The sequence below is a fragment of the Pogona vitticeps genome, chromosome 2, assembly GCF_051106095.1.
Source record: "Pogona vitticeps strain Pit_001003342236 chromosome 2, PviZW2.1, whole genome shotgun sequence".
In the NCBI taxonomy this organism is placed as follows: domain Eukaryota; kingdom Metazoa; phylum Chordata; class Lepidosauria; order Squamata; family Agamidae; genus Pogona; species Pogona vitticeps.
The window spans coordinates 211,372,117-211,390,571 of record NC_135784.1 but is presented as its reverse complement, the minus strand read 5'-3'; positions in this window follow the sequence as shown (position 1 = coordinate 211,390,571).

The window sequence follows — 18,455 nt, the reverse complement described above, 5'->3', positions numbered from 1 at the left end:
CAAGCACTCTCTGGGCAGTTTACAAGTTAATTATGCAGGCTACACATTGCCCCCCACCCACAGCAAGCTGGGTACTCACTTTACCGACCTCGGAAGGATAGAAGGCTGAGTCAACCCTGAGCCGGCTACCTGGGATTGAACCTCAGCTCGTTAGCACAGTTTTAGCTGCATTACAGCAGTTTAACCACTTTGCCACGAGGGTCTGCAATACAAGGATATCTGCAAGCAGGATCTGAAGACCTTAGGAATGGACCTCAACAGATGGGAAACCCTGATATCTGAGTGTTCAGCCTGGAGGCAGGTGGTGCATCATGGCCTCTTCCATTATGAAGAGACCCTTGTCCAGCAGGCCAAGGCAAAGAGGCAGTCCCAAAACCAGCAAAATCAGGGAGCTGGACAGGGGATAGGTTGTATTTTTCTTCAGTGTGAAAGGGATTGTCACTCTCAAATTGGCCTTCTCAGCCGCACTAGACATTGTTCAAGTCCTCCATACAGAGCATGTTACCATAGTCTCTTGAGACTGATGGATGCCTAATCTGACTTATAAGTAGTCAGGAGACAGAAAGTTGGTGGAAGGAAGAGATACTTAACAACACTGAGTTGTCAAGAATCCTTGGCAATTACATTGCACAGAATGTTTTCTGGAAAAGATTTATTTTAGCAACTGCACTTATAAACACAACACCTGTCTATGATGAACATTCAATTATAGGAATATTGTGTAACTGAATCATGTGCAACATAAAGAAGGAAAATGTACTTTTGCTCCCATCTAGTGGTTTTAGACTAAAATAACACAATATCAGTTTGTTTGGTCATGGAATCAAGTGCCTTGCTGCACTGGAATTCATAAACTCTGGTAATGTACAGCAGTGAAAAAGCAGATGGAACACATAGGAAATAATAATTGCTAGCTGAAATTGCATCAAGCAACTTTAGGCCATGGAACTCTGATTACGTGTGTGTGTGTGTGTGTGTGTGTGTGTGTGTGTGTGTGTGTGTGTGTGTGTGTGTGTGTGTGTGTGTGTGTGTGTGTGTGTTGTTCCAACGCAAACCAAAGAAATGAACATGTGAGTACCAAAACATTTGCAACTGCAACAATTTTCTGAGAGAAGGGTTGCCTTTTCTGACAGAATTGCAAAGGTGCCAATATTTTTGGCCATGACTTAGAATTATGATTTCTGAATTAGCTTCTCACCCTTCATTTTTACAGATATGTTATATTATACTGTAATAGATTTCTTATCTTCTACACAGATTATTTCTCTTCCAAACCCATCCATTTCAGATATCCATTTAGAGGGCATAGACAGGAATCTGAACATTCTTAGGGACCTAAAATCTTTCACAGAGTCTTCTGGACTTTTCCTATCCACAGTTCTTTCTACTGTATGTCTCAGAACTGACTCATAGGCAGAGGAAAACTTGCTTTTGGTTCTAGAAGAAGGCATCTCAATGGCGTGCTTCGTGCTTTCTTTTACCCACACTGCTCTTTGGAGGCAGTCTCAGTCTTTCCTACCTTATTTCACACCATCAATCACTCTGCCCCCCCAAAAAAGTCTCACCATGAAACAAACAAAAACCAGTTTTTTAGAAAGAATGTTCATGTGTTTACAGACATTCTTTTATTACCCATTTCATTTCTGCTAGGCTTTAAGGACACAAACATTGCAGCTAGGAATAAACAAAATTGTTGGGAGTTGAAGGAAACAAAAATAATCATTCCATTAGAAGATGAACACAGTGACAATGCTGTTCATAAATTTTACTGCTATGATAAGGTAAAGGTAAAGGTTCCCCTTGACAATTTTTGTCCAGTAGTGTCCGACTCTAGGGGGCGGCGCTCATCCCGCTCTTCAAGCCATAGAGCCAGCGTTTGTCCGAAGACAATCTTTCCGTGGTCACATGGCCAGTGTGATTTAGACACGGAACGCTGTTTACCTTCCCACCGAGGTGGTCCCTATTTATCTACTCGCATTTGCATGCTTTCGAACTGCTAGGTTGGCGGGAGCTGGGACAAGCGACGGGTGCTCATTCCGTTGCGTGGATTCGATCTTACGACTGCCAGATCTTCTGACCCTGCAGCACAAGCTTCTGCGGTTTAGCCCACAGCGCCACCACGTGATAGTACCTGCCAAAAGGTTGAATGTGGATAGCCTGTGGCTGGTCACAGAGTTAGGAGACAGCATGTCACATTTGCAGGAGGATCCCTGAATTTTAGGGTGAGCAAATTCTTAGTCATTGTTACTTGCAAGATGCAGGATCATATCCTCATAATTCACTAGGTGATCCTGGCCCAATCACACTCCCCTAGCCTGACTTACCCCACAAGGCTCTTCTAAACATAACGTGGGAAGAAAGCTGCCTTGATTTCATTGGAGAAAGAGTGAGAGGTAAATATCACCAACAAATAAAATAAATTAAACCCTAACTAGACTTCTATGTCACAGAAGTAGTTAGTGTGTTGTTAGTTGAGGACTACCATTCTAATGCACCTCCAAGCAGGGAGAAAGTCATGGTTCTTGTGACCATAATATGTAGTAGAAAGAGGTTCCACTCAACCAAGCTCCTACTCCTTCTCTTTACATTCTTGTTCTGTCTCCACCTGTCCAACTTCGTTCTTCAGTTCCAGTAAAAAAAAACCCTGTCAGCTCTGTGGGTTGATTTTTTAGGTCTTGTCATTCACACCTTGTTACCATTGCCTCTCCTCTTAGTAAAGTATAAATCCCGTGAGCAAAGACTTTAGGTGCCACAAGAGGGAAACAGGATCTCATCACATTCCATAGTGACAGGAGGAACTGACATGGCATGCAGGAGTCCTTGGGGGAAAAAAAACAACAAGCATAGCCAACCCAAGATGTTCTGCTGTAGCCAAATGCTGTGCCTGCCAGCTCCCCCTCTCCCCCCTCTCCCCCAAATCAGGTACATACATAATACTAAACAACAGCCAGGACTCAGTGGTGCATGTTATGCTAAACACTGCAAATATTTCTCCGCTTCTCTGGCAGTAAAAATAAATAAATAAATACATTAACTAGATTATAAGCAAGGTATTGCCTTTTTATGACTCAGAATTTGTTAAGGAAAATACATGGCCACCCTAGCAGAGGGGCTATAGCAGCTCTCCCCGTCATACCTATGGAACCAGGTAAACCAGGGGTTTCCAAAGTATGGCCTGCGGGCCGCACCCGGCCCGCCTTGCCTTTTTATCTGCCCTGTGCATGTGTGCATGCATGTATGCAGGCTGCATGCATGAGTGCATGTGGGCATGGGTGTGCATGTGGGTGGGTGGGTGGGCAGGCAGGCGAGTGGGAGTGCGTGCACATGCTTGAGCGTATGTTCATTCAGTCCTCAAAATATGGAAAATATATTATGTGGTCCTCACAGTGAAAAGTTTGGAGACCCCTGAGGTAAACAATCAACCAAGAAGATCTGCATTGGGAAAGGAGTCTGCCAACCAGGTCTGTTCCAAAATGGAGATCTATACTTATTTAAGCCAAAAGCTCAGAAATTTTACTTTTTGTACAGTTGTTGGAGTGGTAGTCCAAGAAAGTAATTCTGCCAAGCTTTGAACCAAAATAAGTCACTTTGACTCATATTCTGGAAGAGGAAGATCTCACCTACAGTTCCAACCCAGTTGCAGTACAGGAGCATTTCATTTCACACTGTTCTGATCTGACTACAGATGTTGAATAAGCATCTTTAGTCCCAGCATGCAAATCAGAGGCCACAAATGCACTTGCCAAGACCTTAGCTGATGAATGTTTTATGACGGTTGAAGTCAACTGTAGCAGAAGGAACAGAATTATCTGCTCAGGCTTGCACACTGCACTTGCTTTTTGCAAAGGAAGAGGACTGACAAGCACTTAACAATGGAAGTTCCAAAGCAAATAAATAAATAAATTTACTAACAACAAAGAAAAGAAAACAATCTTGCAAAATAATATTGGAGGCTGCAGGCCTGTGCCCAAGAGGAGCTTAACTTTCAAAGACAAACAGGACATTTATTGGATGGATATATTGAAAATATGCAGATATCACACATAAACAGGATTTTTGGACTGAAGAATCACTAAAATATACTCACAGTGCAATCTTAATTCAGAGATATGTGGGGATTGGATTTTCTTTTCTGCCAGGTGAAAGTGATCTTTGTGATCTCCAATGGTCAAAAAGATCTGCTGACTGAGCAATCTGTCCAGAGAAGGGTTCTGCTGTCCTAGGTCTGCCTGTAGAAAAGCAAAAGGAAAAAAAAAAGCAGGAAGAGAAAAGAAGCCATCTTTTACCAGATTGAAGCTCATTTCAGGGATACAGCCGCAATGCCAGCACAAAATTAGGCCATGGATTCCCAACATCTTTGGCAGTTTTGGATTTAGCACAGCTTCAGCTGGCCCAAGGTTAACTCGGCTGACCCTTGACCATCTTGGCCAGTTTGGCTTCTGCTCTTAAGGGGGAACCCTAACTAGTCATGATGATGGATTGCTGGCTGAGCTGACACTAAGTCAGCTGAGGTTGTGCAGAAGCCAAATGTAGGAATAGAAGAAGCCCAGGAATGTTAGCAGTTACTTAGGACTACCCAACCCCAGGCCCAATGTTGTGATAGCATATTAGCTGCATGTCTGGCAGGGATGAGGTTGGATCTGATCATCTCCTTCCCTTCTCTGCTCCTTTCCTGGCTCTTCTGCCAGCTGATCTCAGCCACTGCCAGCTGTTATGCCAGCAGGATCCAGCTGTGCAGGCAGATTTGAGGTGCTGGCACAAGGGTGTTAGAAAATAATGTTTACTGACCATACTAATCAAGGATTGTATTAATAAAAGGCATGTAGGTCTTCTAGTTTGGCCTCTCGAACAAAGTTGAAGCTTCTGAGCAAGAAACTGTTGCAACAGTCTAGAAATTAACCACAGAAATGGATCACTACAACAGAAGTTTAAAAGAGGAAGTTAACCAAACTTTAACTCCAAACCACACATTGTACTGTCTAAAATGTATTGCAACTTAGATTAAGCAAGCCCCAAATTATAACTGGTTATGTCTCAGTGAAATGATGTCTGTGAAGGACACATGTTCTGACCAGGGTACCGACATCTGCTCGATTGTGACCTGTAATCTTGCAAAAGTGTGGACTTGATGGGCACTGTGCCATTTCATGATCTCAGTCTTAAATAAACATGCCTGTTTTGGAGAACAGCCATGCCTGAGACTTATTAGGATTTATTATTTTGAAGATTGGTTGTTGTTGTTTTCCTGAGAGGTAGATATCCTAGAAAAAAGGGGTTTTGCCCCTTCCAATCCCACTATGGCTGGCATATCTTTGAGTATGGATTGCATTGGCAGTCAGATGAGCAATGAAACAACTGTAATGCAATTAATCAGATCCTACTGACTTGATGTCTCAAGAGCAATAAGAATATATTACTGAATTGTTATGGTGGTAACTGGTATTTTACTAAAATTGCAGTTAAAAGTTGTATATCTATATCTATGTCTCAAAAACAATGTTCTTCCCACTAAGAGGTTATCTCCTAAATGAGGCAAAACCAAAATTGAAATTAAAGAAGACAAGAACCTTGTAGCACTTTAAAGACTAAGTGCTATATTTTGATGTGAGCTTTCATGGACAAGCCCACTTCTTGAGACAGGTGCTCAATATATTCCTTAAGTCTATGAGGGTGACTGGGCAGGTTTTGTTCTTTTTGCTTGCAGTCTGATTATATATTTTCTACACAGAACCAGCCCATCCTCAGAGTACTCCTCCCTTTCTGGAGCCCTGTCCACATGCGAGGATCAGGTGATTTCAGGACAGGAAACCCCACCAGGCCTCAAAACAACCCCGTTTAGCTTGTTCTTCCCCCCTAGTCTCCATGCCACTGCATCCTCTCCTGTCTCCATCTCTGGGAGCAGCAGGAGAAAGCTGGATTTTAAAAAAGAAAAGAAAAGACAAATGGCATATCTCGTCATTGGCTTGCACCCAAGTCGAATAGCACTGAACTGATAAAGGAAATAATTACCAGTGCAAGGTTTTGTTTAATGCCAGCAAACATACATGCTCAAAACTGAACTAAAAATGAGTGCTCCTACCCAAGCTAAAAAAAATAGCAACGTCTGCCAGTGGAAAAAAATGGTACATGCAAAAATAACCTGTGTAATGGTTTTTCTCCTCCTGCAGGGTGTTCTTCATATGATTGGCCATGCACCCACTTCACAACCAGTGCCTGATCAGGAATGCAAAAGAGAGCCTGATGGTGGGGAAAATGTTTGTGTGATTGCCTGTCTGCAGCTGTGCAAGGTACCAAGATCCTGGTCCAGGAAATGTGACTCTCCTTTAAACCGGTGCACATGAACTCCATGTGCCTTGTCTTGCTTTTAAAAGCACAGCAAATCTGTTTTAAAGAGGAAATAGGCTTCACATCACTTCCTTTCACTAGGACGTAGTGCTACCGTCACATGGGCTGGAAAACTGCCTTTCCACAGTTTCCTAGCCTAGTTTTAAACTTCTCCAACCATATTGTTTTTCTTCACACAGGGATGTAAGGATGTTTGGGGAGTGTTTTGAAATAGGAAAATTCAGATGTTCATTCCTCATACCATTAATTTGGAAGGGAGCACTCCAACATCATCTAAAACCAACCATTCTCAATGGGGGCCATATGACTGACACACACACACACACACACACTTCTTCACACACCACCTTATAAGGTTTGTTATGCGACTTATACAGTCCTGATTCGGCCTATATTTCTTTCATGTTGTGTTTACTGCCTTGACAATAAAAAGGCTGAGAATGATTGAATAATCTTAAAGTACACTGCTTTGGGGGTATAATAACACAATTTTTAACAAGAAATACTGAGCAAAACCTTATTGAAGTTCCATCTTACACATGAAGTTTGTTTAGTAGTCTTGAGCTGGTCATTACCAGTTTCCTGCATCACAGCACAAAGCAATTTTGCAAAAGAGGCCTTGTTTTGTGGGAATTAAGTAAGATCTCTGAGTATACAAGTAAAACAATATTATTTTAAAGAAAGGGTTTCTTCTGCCAGGAAATGATGGATACTTTTTTAGTTTACTTAAAATGTATGTTCTGTACCATCTCCATTACTAAACTTTAAAATTACTTCTAAAGTTTATCCTAGACTGCTGTTATTTTTAAAAAGTCTTGAAACTCTTGTGTTAAATTATGAAATGCAGTAAACACATATTCCTCTTGCTGCGTTTACCTCAAAGTTTATAACAGCATGACTGCTCCTCTCCTATTAAACAGAGTAGAACTGGGATGAGGGGGTTTACATTATTTGTAGAGTAAATTATTCATTTACTGACTAGTCATCTGTAATTTTAATGTCTTTTCTATGCAGGATATTCATGCATTTTTAAAATAACATTGGTTTCCAATCTAATTTCAAGAAATAGATATTTTGTGAAAACTCTTTGTTTTGAATGTTTTCATGATGAACAATAACATTTGAAAGGCCTAAAGCCCCAAGGCTAAAGTGGAATGGAGGCATTGTGCTTTCCTACGTTTCACATCTTGTATTACTGCATTTGGACTCACCTCCATATACTAATTGTTTGTTCCTCATTCATTCGATCACATCTAAAGTGGTGTCCTCCCTCAGCCTAAATACTGACATAATATGTTTGCCTGAAAAATCTTCAAGCTTTGTTGCCTGAGCTGGACATGTATCATTTAAGGTAGTGGGTTTCAGACTACAAGTGACAGTTTCAAACACCTGTTTTATATACACAAAATAATGAGGAAGGAAAAACTATTTTAGGTCAAGTCAGGACATCATTCCCTCTTTCACTATTACCTATGGAGTGGGTGTCCAGGATTGTATACAGGTCTTATCCAGCAAGGCCAGAGACTGAGCCTGGTACACTTTTTACACAACTCGATGAGCTAAGATCTTTTCTTCTCTTCTTCCCTGTTTCTCTCACCCTACTCCAGCACAGTTCTGAACACATCTTTAGACATTTGCATGGTGCTGTATTCATTGATCTGCAGAGCCACACATAAATATCTTTTTTTAAAACAGCAGATGGCAGAAGAGCACAGTATATTGGTGTCCTGGGTTTGGATTCTTTTATTTAAAATACTGCATACAACATAAAGTGCTTTACTTCTGTTTGATTGGCAACAGTTGTGTTTCTTGCATTTGCACCCTGCATCTCTTCCAGGAAGCCCATGACAAAGAAATAAAATGTCCTACATCTATTTTGGCATGTTCTGTTTCTCAGTTTCTCTTTATTTCCTAAGTATGTATTCAGCCCCATCGGTACTTTAAAGAGAAACAGTTGAGTTACACACCCAAGTGCTTGATCCTTTTTTTTTTCCCAGAGGCTTTAACCAAAAGGACGTTTTGTGTGGGGAGGAGGCAGTAAGTGCACAAATTTTCCTTCCTACCCATTTATTGGTTCAAATCCTGTCTCTGCCAAGCTATTTTCCTTCCCACAAAAGAAAAGATTTGGAAACTGGAAACAAGAAACAATCGGGAACAATGGAAGTAGGACAAAACTTGTATCTGTTCCACAAACAAGTAACTCACTTCCCCTCTCCCCCAACCTGCATAATCTTTTCTGGCTGATATAAATGGAATCAATTATACGATCAACAGGAAGAATCCCTGAGAAAGAAATCGGTATTTTCTTCACCAGTCCCTAAGTCAACATTTCCCACCTCTAAACACGACTACTGTGACTCAGCTGGTCCCCCTGACATTATGTCTGGAGGTTGAGGGACAATTCTGAAGAGATTCTTGTCAGCAACAAACAGAAACCAAAGAAAGTACTAGCCATGGGACATGCTGTGCTCATGGCCACCTACATAAAATCATTACATGTCTGAACAAAGGAGTTTTCTGTATACGTCATCATTTATTTATTTGGTATAAGCCAATGTCTGAAAAGCTGACTGGATAGTTCAATTCGTTGGAGTTTGATTGCCTCTGGGAGAAAAACCCACTTGCGTAAGCATTGGGTAACCTGCACAGCCCCACGGTGCTCCCAGAAGAAGGGAAAGATAGCCCACTTATGAGTACACAATACCTAGGAAACCCTGGGAAGGGTCACTGTGATTTGGAATTGATTAGGCAGCATGCAATTATTATATATTATAATGCCTGAAAATGTAACAGGTGATTTCCTAAAGTCTGAAAAAGATGCCTTGTTTTTAATCTCTGCTTAATTTAACTATAGGGAGCCTTCTACATTCAATAGTTACTATTGCTTTGCAGCCATCATTGACTTATATACTGTGTTAGTGAAATACTACAAGTAGAAATTTCCACTGGGAAGTATAAGACATAAATCACATGTGAAACACATGCACAGGCTTCTCACACACAAACATGTTAGCAAGCCCTAGTTTGAGAAATAGATTAGTATTTCTGTTGTCAGAAGAATTGATATGTCAGCAGCATCTCATTCCCTGAGATTTCAGCTCCGACACCTGAGACCCATAGGCATGCCCCTGTGATAATCAAAGAGGCTGTTCGTTGTGATGTCATGGGGCCCTTCAGCAATAACTGCCAAATAATGTATGGGTGACATTTAGATCAACAGATGCGGGGAAATGATGATGTTAAACGCTATTGAAATAGTGATACCAAGCGTTGGCTTCCCAGAAACTGTTGGATGAGATCTGAAGACTGAATCTGTAGCAAACAGTGTGAAGCACATCTGTTACTTAAGGGAAAAGGAACACTATTTTCTCAACGTAGATCCACTAGTAGATTTCTGGGTGACCTGCAGTGTGTTAGGATAAATTTAAAAACAACCTCAGCTTTATTAGGGCAGCAGTTTGCCATTCCCTGAGATCCGAAGGCCAAAGCCTGAGATGTAGAGACTGAACTCAAAACCTTCAGCCTCAGGGCCAGACCCTGAGGACTGGTAGCCATATTTAGCAGTTAAGGGAGGTCACCCATGCAAATAGGAAAAATTGCTCGTGTGAGGGAAATCCGTGATTTTTTTTAAACAGTTCTTCTCTTGCTGTAGGTCCCCTTCCACATCAATTGCAGTGGAGCTGCAGCAGCAATAGAGAGATGAGAAAGCAATATTTAATAAGAACTTAGGATCCAAAGAAAATCTTTCAAGGAATTATTAGGGGGGGGGACTCTCTAGTGTGTAGTATAGTGTATAGTACCAGACTAGATGTTTGAGATTTTCAGATTCAGAGATATTTTTAAATCATCACTGTATATCACATTTAAAATGTGTTACACTATATGCAAGAAACCCACAGAGGCTGTGCCCACTATCGTGACCAGGATTGGGCACAAGCCTTCACCAGTAGTAGAACACTTCCAGCATAAATTACTCGGCCCTGATGCCATTTTTGCTAATTTTACAGGTGTATAATACCATCTAAGAAACTGGTTTGAGCCATCTATAATTCTCCTTCCACATTCGAGTCCACTCATCTATATCTATAGTATAACCAAAGTGTTCCCATTTAATCGTCACAGTTTTTATCCTTTGGTCTTCTACATTATATTCTAACAAAAAAGTATACATTTTCTGTATGTTTTTCTCACTAGTATAAATCCATAATTCACTAGTGTTAATCCACTTATACTTTCCCCTCATAAAAGCCCACTGCTTTATCTTTTTTAAACCTTGATTCTAATTTTCATATTTTCCACCAGTCTATTTGAAAAAACCTAATTCCTTCAACTCTTGTGTATTTTTTAATTGTTGTTCTTTGGTTAATAATTCTTTATACATATATCTCCATTCTTATGTCATTAAGGAGAGTTGGGTAAAGGCTTCCACTGGTGCTACCCAAATAGAACCAGCATTTGTCCATAGACAGTTTCCATGGTCACCTGGCCAGCGCAACTAGATATGGAATTCTGCTATCTTCCCATCGAGGTGGTCCCTATTTATCCGCTCACATTTTTACATGCTTTCGAACTGCTAGGTTGGCAGGAGCTGGGACAAGCACCACTACGTTCCTAGAGCTTTTCTAGATGTACATAATTTTTAAGATTCTGTTAGAAATGGCTACAAGTGAAATGCCTTATTTGTGTTGGCTCCTGGTATGCAGGACGTTCTGACCACATGGTCCAGGTGGCAGAATACATGGACTATGTTTCCAGTGCTTCCTAAAGATTTTCTTGTTCTGCCAAGTGTTGTTTCATTAGTCTAGTTGGTGTCTATGCTTTTTCCTGACTCTGCTACTCTGTTGTTTTTCCATTATCATATATGAGCTATAACAACAAGTTTTAAAGTTGTATTTGCCTATAACCTGACTGTTTTTGGTACTCCTAAATGGAAAGGCAGAATATAAATTAACAACGAAAAATATTGTAAGAAATGCACCACCAATGTACATATTTGTTAGGGAAAGGTTTTCAAATATTAGATCATAAATGACTATATAAAGCAGCAGGCACAGTCCAGTTAAAGTTGCCATTTTAAAATTCTAATAGTTTTCATAGTTAAACACATCTGTAATTGACTTTAAAATGCTTACTTTGGGTTGATCAGGCCCATTATCACCAGAGAGAGATTGCAGCACCATTTTAATATAGCAGTTGTAAAACTAATATGTAACTTATTTGTAGGCAAATATAGGCAACTCTAATGAACCCTTATATTCCTAGTGAAAATGGAATGAACTCAGAACCCTTAAATATATGTTTTAATGGTTTGAAACAAGGTAGATGCTGATAGACTTACAGTTTGTTTCCAAATGTAAAACTCCTGCACAAGCACTTTAAAAAAAAGTCTGAACAAGAAGCTTGGACGTAAAAGGAACTCGAACTGAGAGGGAGTGGGGGAGAAATCTGTCCAGTCAACCAAAATAAGCTGTTCCTGCTCATATTACATACTAAGATTAACAAGGAAAAAGCAGAATTGTGCATGTTGTAATTTGTCATAAAATCCTTTTCTTTTCTTTTTACAATGTTCTAATGATTTACATAGCTATCCCCAGAGAGTCATCAAAATCTGCCATTTCGGGAGAACAATGCAAGTCAGAAAGCAATACACACTGTGCTATAAGGCAGGGTTTCATTATTAACAATCACCAGATAAGCAAACCCAGAGGACAAGAATGGGAAATTTTCTATGATGAAACGTCTACTGGTTCTATCAAACTCTACAATGACATTTAAACATCATTCTCTGTCCCCCACCCCACCCCTCCTCCCTCAAGCACCATTAATTAGCTAAAATGCAAAAGCTGGGAATATCTTCTAAGGTAGACAAGACTCATAAAAACCTTAGCTATTATAGAATAAAACAATGTTATAAGCTTTTCTATCAGCATATGCTCATCCTATTAAATTGTGGAGTGGCAGTTTCTTTCCAGCCAGAATCATTCAAATTTTGCTCTCAGCGGATACTACCCACCACCTAGCATGCAAAAAGGGAGGGACTTGCTTGCTCATTTCTTGCATTTATACCAATGTCCTGCAGCAAAAATCCTGTAACAAATATAAGATAAGCACCAGGGTGGTTGCTACCTCATCTCTAATCAATTATTTGTTTTGTTGCTGTGAAATAATGACCTGTTCCTTCATTCACTTTGGCTGTGTTCTGCACTTTCCCTCCTTTTGTGGAAGCATATTGTTCATTTTATTATTTCTATTATATCGTCACCAGGTGGGTGAAAAGTGAACTTATACTGATAATGATATTGTTCGCAGGGGTTTCCAGATATATAGCTGAAACCCTCCAAACCACCACCTAAAAACATGCACGTATTCCCATCCTTGAGAGACAGGAGATCAGACCTCTAAAATTACAGCCTAAGAACACTTCTGGACTTAAAATGTATTTTATAATAAAGAGTGGTGTGGTTGTTGTGGGTTTTTCGGGCTCTTTGGCTGTGTTCTGAAGGTTGTTCTTCCTAACGTTTTGCCAGTCTCCATGGCCAGCATCTTCACGAATACAAAGAGTGGTGTCTTTATACATGTGTGAAGGAGAACATAGCTTCCTTATACCTAACTGCAGTTACCCAAATATACTCTCTACACTCCTGTTTCTGTAAAAGATAAGTTATTTGTGAGCTTGCATAGGCACCAAGGATCCATGAAATATTAATCATGGAAAATGAAAACAAGATTGATGGTACACACACATGGACCCAGCCCTAAATCCTCAGAGCATAACTTCAAACACAATTTTGATGACATTAGAGACTAATTCATTGGTGAACATTTATCAGTCACGGACTGAAAAGGAAAGCTAATATATCTCAGAAAAACTGCAAGTTGCCAGTATATAATAAAACCTTTGGAACTGTGAACCCTGAAACCCATCAAGGAACTTCAGAAAAAAAACAATCTGTTCCTTAAAATGACAGAACATAGAATAACAATCTTTTCCATTAAATGGCACTAACCAGCATTTCCTACAGAGTCATAGGCAGAACATCTGGAACAGAAATAGGTAGAAGGATAACACAAATGCTCTATTCAGACACCAACAAAGCCCATATACTCTACATTGACACACAGTGGGGGGAAATGTGCTAGGTACTTGCCCACTCATCACCTTTTTTACAAGTAACAAATTATCCAAAATGGAGATCTTGGTGTAATTGTGGAAGTTCTACAAGCCAGGGAATGGAAGGCTTGAGGGTCTGGCTTGTATACAGAGCCTCTATGAGCACAGCAATGTGTCATCTTCAGTTGGCTGTTTGCACACGAGGGAAGCTACAACTCAGAGGGGAGAGCTAGCCCATCTACACCACTGTGTGTGAAGGTCATACACTTCATTAACACCTGAATAGTGCTAGAGTGTTCCAAAATATTTCAAGGTCTAGCCAAGGTATCAGCTATGAATGAGAAGTATCACATACCATGTTTCCCTGAAAATACGACAGGGTCTTATACTAATTTTTGCTCCAAAAACACATTAGGGCTTATTTTCAGGGGAGGTTTTTTTTTTTTTTCATTTACAACAATCTACATTTATTCAAATACAGTTATGTCATCTTCTGGTTGCTGCACAATGGTGGAGGGCGGGATTTCACTTAACTGGGGCTTATTTTGGGGGATAGGGCTTATATTACGAGCATCCTGAAAAACCATCCTAGGGCTTATTTTCAGGTTAGGTCTTATTTTTGAGGAAACGGGGTGACAGGAGTATTGGTTTAAACCTAATAAATAAGGCAAAAGCTAGAACTAAGCAGAATCACTAAGAGGAACATAAATTAATCTGAGAAATAAAACAGATTATCAGATTCTAAGCGATATCATAGACATAAAGCCCGGGTTGTTGAAATAGCTAGCTACAATAATTATTGATTTGTAATCATGCAGGGTTTATGAACGGAGGAAGTGATATCCCTTCCCCACCACTTTGGCATGAGGTGCACGCAGGCACGCATGCACACATAATCACACATGCATTTGTATAAATGCATGCACATACATACGCACATTCCATGAATCACCAGGGCTTGTAATCAACTTTTTCACAGTAATGAAGATATATATTGCACTTAGGCCATCATTTAATGAGGGATAACAACAGCATAACATTTTAGCTACCTTGTATACAGCCAGGGATGTAGCCACAAACAGAAGGGAAGGGTTGTCACAGAGGTCAAGTTCATGTTCTGCATTCTGCTACTGAACCACAAGCTTCAAGATTTCCTTAGCTAAAAAGTAGCTATTCTGCTGAGAAACAGGAAGGCAAAGGTTACTTGTTTTCAAATTGTAATGTTAACAGTAATAAACTATTTCTACACATTTTTAAAATGTAACTTTCCAAAATCTGACAGAAATATGCACAAAGTTAAAGAACAAGGAAGGATCAGATGGAGACAACCTCTCTGCATGCCAGGAGCAAGCAAACCAAATTGCCACTGACCCAATAAGGTTCCTAACTTTGGGTCACTGTTTGCTGCAAGAAGCCGAATGACAGACAATAGTCGGTGTTAACTTCTTGCCTGAGGACAAAAAGCAGAGAACAGGTCTGCAGTGCTGAATTTCAGGGCTTTCCCATGGCTTCCCATTAGTGGAGAACACTGACAGCCAGTGGCCCAAGAGCTTCCTATGCCACCATCTGATGTTTACGTTGCCAGTACTGATGTAGAAAACATGGGGCTACCTTACTACTTGGTAATGAGCCGAATGTTCTCTAAGCACGCCAAGGGTAGAAATAACTGGAGCAGGACTTCCAAAAGTTAGTACAGAGCTTCTGTTTTACCTAATTGTTTCTCAATTACTAAAGGATGGTAGAAATATTATGCACAATTTTGCTGTGCCAGGGTTTGCTTAGTGCTTGTAAAAGTAAAGAAGCAGCTTTAAAAACACATAAAAGCATATTTTTATTAGGTTTTATAATTCTTCAGTTTACAGAATGTGGATGCTTCTGGGGAAGGGTTCACACATTCACGTAACTGTGCATTTTTAGTAATGCTAAATGTGACATAATTTTTTAAAAAGTTTTATTGATGGATGAATCAGCTATACCTCTGGGAACAATTCAAGACATCATTAGTTTGGAAATTAAAACCCAAAAATCACATGCAGACAAACTGGTCATAATGCTGACACAGAAAGAGGCTAAAAGTATACTCTTAAGGAAATCAGTGTAAAATCTTTTGAGTCAACTTTTCCTTAAAGCCAAATAAGCTTGTCAGAATGTCTCTAAAGGCCTGTTGGAAAGGATACATCACAGAGGATAATTTTAATACTTTTTAAAAAATTTGATTTTGGTTTTAAATACAGGTCTAGACAGCATAAATTGAAGCCATACTTGACTTCAACAGTAATGAAACACAGAGCTATGTGGAAACAGAAGGTGGTGGGGAGGTTTGGTTCTTATCAGGTATACTCTGCCCATAACAGTTTGATGGCCTAACCCTGAACTGTTATATAAGGGAGCTTGGCCTTGAAAGAACTGGATCATATCTATGCAGTTCCTTATGTCTGTGTGATTAACAGCAGAACATTATTCACTCAGAAGCTGGTTTCCATTTACTACAATGGAGTTTATTCCTAAGACTGAAATCATGTCAACTTCTTTGTGGCCCTAAGTCCAGGTGAAGATGGTGGCTTTTATCTTATGACAACATATGATTAGAATTATGCTGCTCAGCAGCAAAACTTTACGTATGAATTTAGATGTAAATGGGAGTTATAAACATTATAGATTCAAGCACTTCTATTTTGTTAGGCATCCTTCAGTCTCGAGAGACTATGGTGACGTGCTCTGTATGGAGGACTTCAACGCTGTATGCAAAGATGGAGTGTCCTCTCCAGAGCACGAAGCCTGGGTAAAATAATATGGAGGATAGGCTGTTACCCAAGCAGCATTTCCCCCCCTCTCCACATCACTGAAATAGTCCAATGGAAAGGCAAGAGCCAATACAACTGGTTCCAGCGACGTCGCAGGAGTTGCCAAAACGACATGAACTGCCTCTGGGACTCCGGGTCCAGATTTTGCCTCTAGGTTAACTCCTGAAAACTTTTCCATCAGTGGATATAGCCACGAGGCAGTGGAGGTTTGAAATTGGAGTTTTCCTTCTCCTAGATGGGTTGCTTTCCAAGGCATCCTTATTAATGTGAATGTCCCCAGATTCATTTTTGAAGAAAACATCTGTAGGACTATGTTGAATGATGTCATGTTAGACTGAATCAGAACTGATTCCCAAAACTACCAAATGTTCACAAACACATATAACATTTAAATAACAGAAACTACAATTACGCAAAAGCCTTTCACTGTGTGGATCACAACAAACTATGGCAAGTCCTTAAAGAAATGGGAGTGCCTGACCACCTTATCTACATCCTGAGAAATCTATACGGGGGACAGGAAGCAACAGTTAGAACTGGATATGGAAGAACTGATTGGTTCAACATTGGGAAAGGAGTATGACAAGGCTGTATATTGTCCTCCGGCTTATTTAATTTATATGCAGAATACATCATGCGGAAGGCTGGACTGGAGGAATCCCAAACTGGAATTAGGATTGCCAGAAGAAATATCAACAACCTCATATATGCAGATGATATCCCTCTGATGGCAGAAAGTGAGGAGGAATTAAAGAACCTTATAATGAGGGTGAAAGAGGAGAGTGCAAAGAATGGTCGGAAGCTCAACATCAAAAAAACTAAGATCATGGCCACTGGTCCAATCACCTCCTGCCAAATAGAAGGGGAAGATATGGAGGCAGTGACAGATTTTACTTTCTTGGGCTCCATGATCACTGTAGATGGTGACAGCAGCTACAAAATTAAAAGACACCTGCTTCTTGGGAGGAAAACGATACAAACCTCGACAGCATCTTAAAAAGCAGAGACATCACCTTGCCGACAAAGGTCCACATAGTCAAAGCCATGTTTTTTCCAGTAGTGTTGTATGAAAGTGAGAGGTGGACCATAAAGAAGGCTGACCGCCAAAGAATTGATGCTTTTGAATTGTGGTGCTGGAGGAGGAGTCCTAGAAAAAAAACCTTGAAAACATGGCTGTACATTTCTTATGCAGTACTCCCAATGGTATTCAGTGACTAGGTGCTCATCCATTAAACACTAATAGTACATTTAATCAGGACCCATAGAACAATACATCTAATTAGGGAAATGTGTACTTCAGCAATAGAGAAGGATGGGCACATCCCTAAAATAACTAAATGGGAGTGGATGAAAAGAGAAAAGGAACATTGCCCCAATATGAGGAGCCTTTAGTAGTTTGGTATTGCGATACCTGTCAGAGCATCTTTACCAAAGAGCTACTGTTCATTCCACCTGGTCCTCCCAGGCCTTGTGGTTACAGGTGGCCATGCCAAGACAGGTGAGGTGGGCTTTCGCTAGGAATGGGGCCTTCTTGTTGATGGACCTGTCACTCTGGAATTGTCTCCCACCAGAAATTTGGCAGGATCATTCCTTCCAAGATTTTCAAGAAGCAAGTAGAAATCAAATTGTTTCAAGAAACATTTTAAGACATTCTTCTCTTTAGGTTGTGATTAGACCCAAGGCTTAATCTTTTTATCTTAAAGGACAATCACCATCCTTTAGTCATTACTTTGATTTTTTTTTTTGTTATTTGTTCAGTTTCTCTTTTTTAAATTTTTTCTTCTGGGTGGGGGTGGGGAGTGAGGGGATGAGTTCTGCTTCTACCACTTCTCAGAGATATGCAGCTACTGTACATGGTCAAATATGGCTGAATTTGCTCAGCCTATAAAATGGGTGATATATTTTTTATATATATTCAATATATTTTTAAAATGTCTGCATGACATTCAAGGCAGATTTGATTCCTACCAGCCTATTTCCTGTCGAACTGGCTTTTAAATTTCACCTCCCAGGGGCGGGGGCTGGATTCAGTCATGTCTTTTCCCCTGCAGACTTTCCTAGGAAGATGGAGTCATGGCCATGCCACCTTGGGTAACTCTGCTAGAAGTTGAGGTGAACTCATAGCATTGCTCTCCGCTTTGATAGAATTGCTCTCCGCTTTGCTGACTCTCTCAACCCCCTTGAGCATGTTAAGG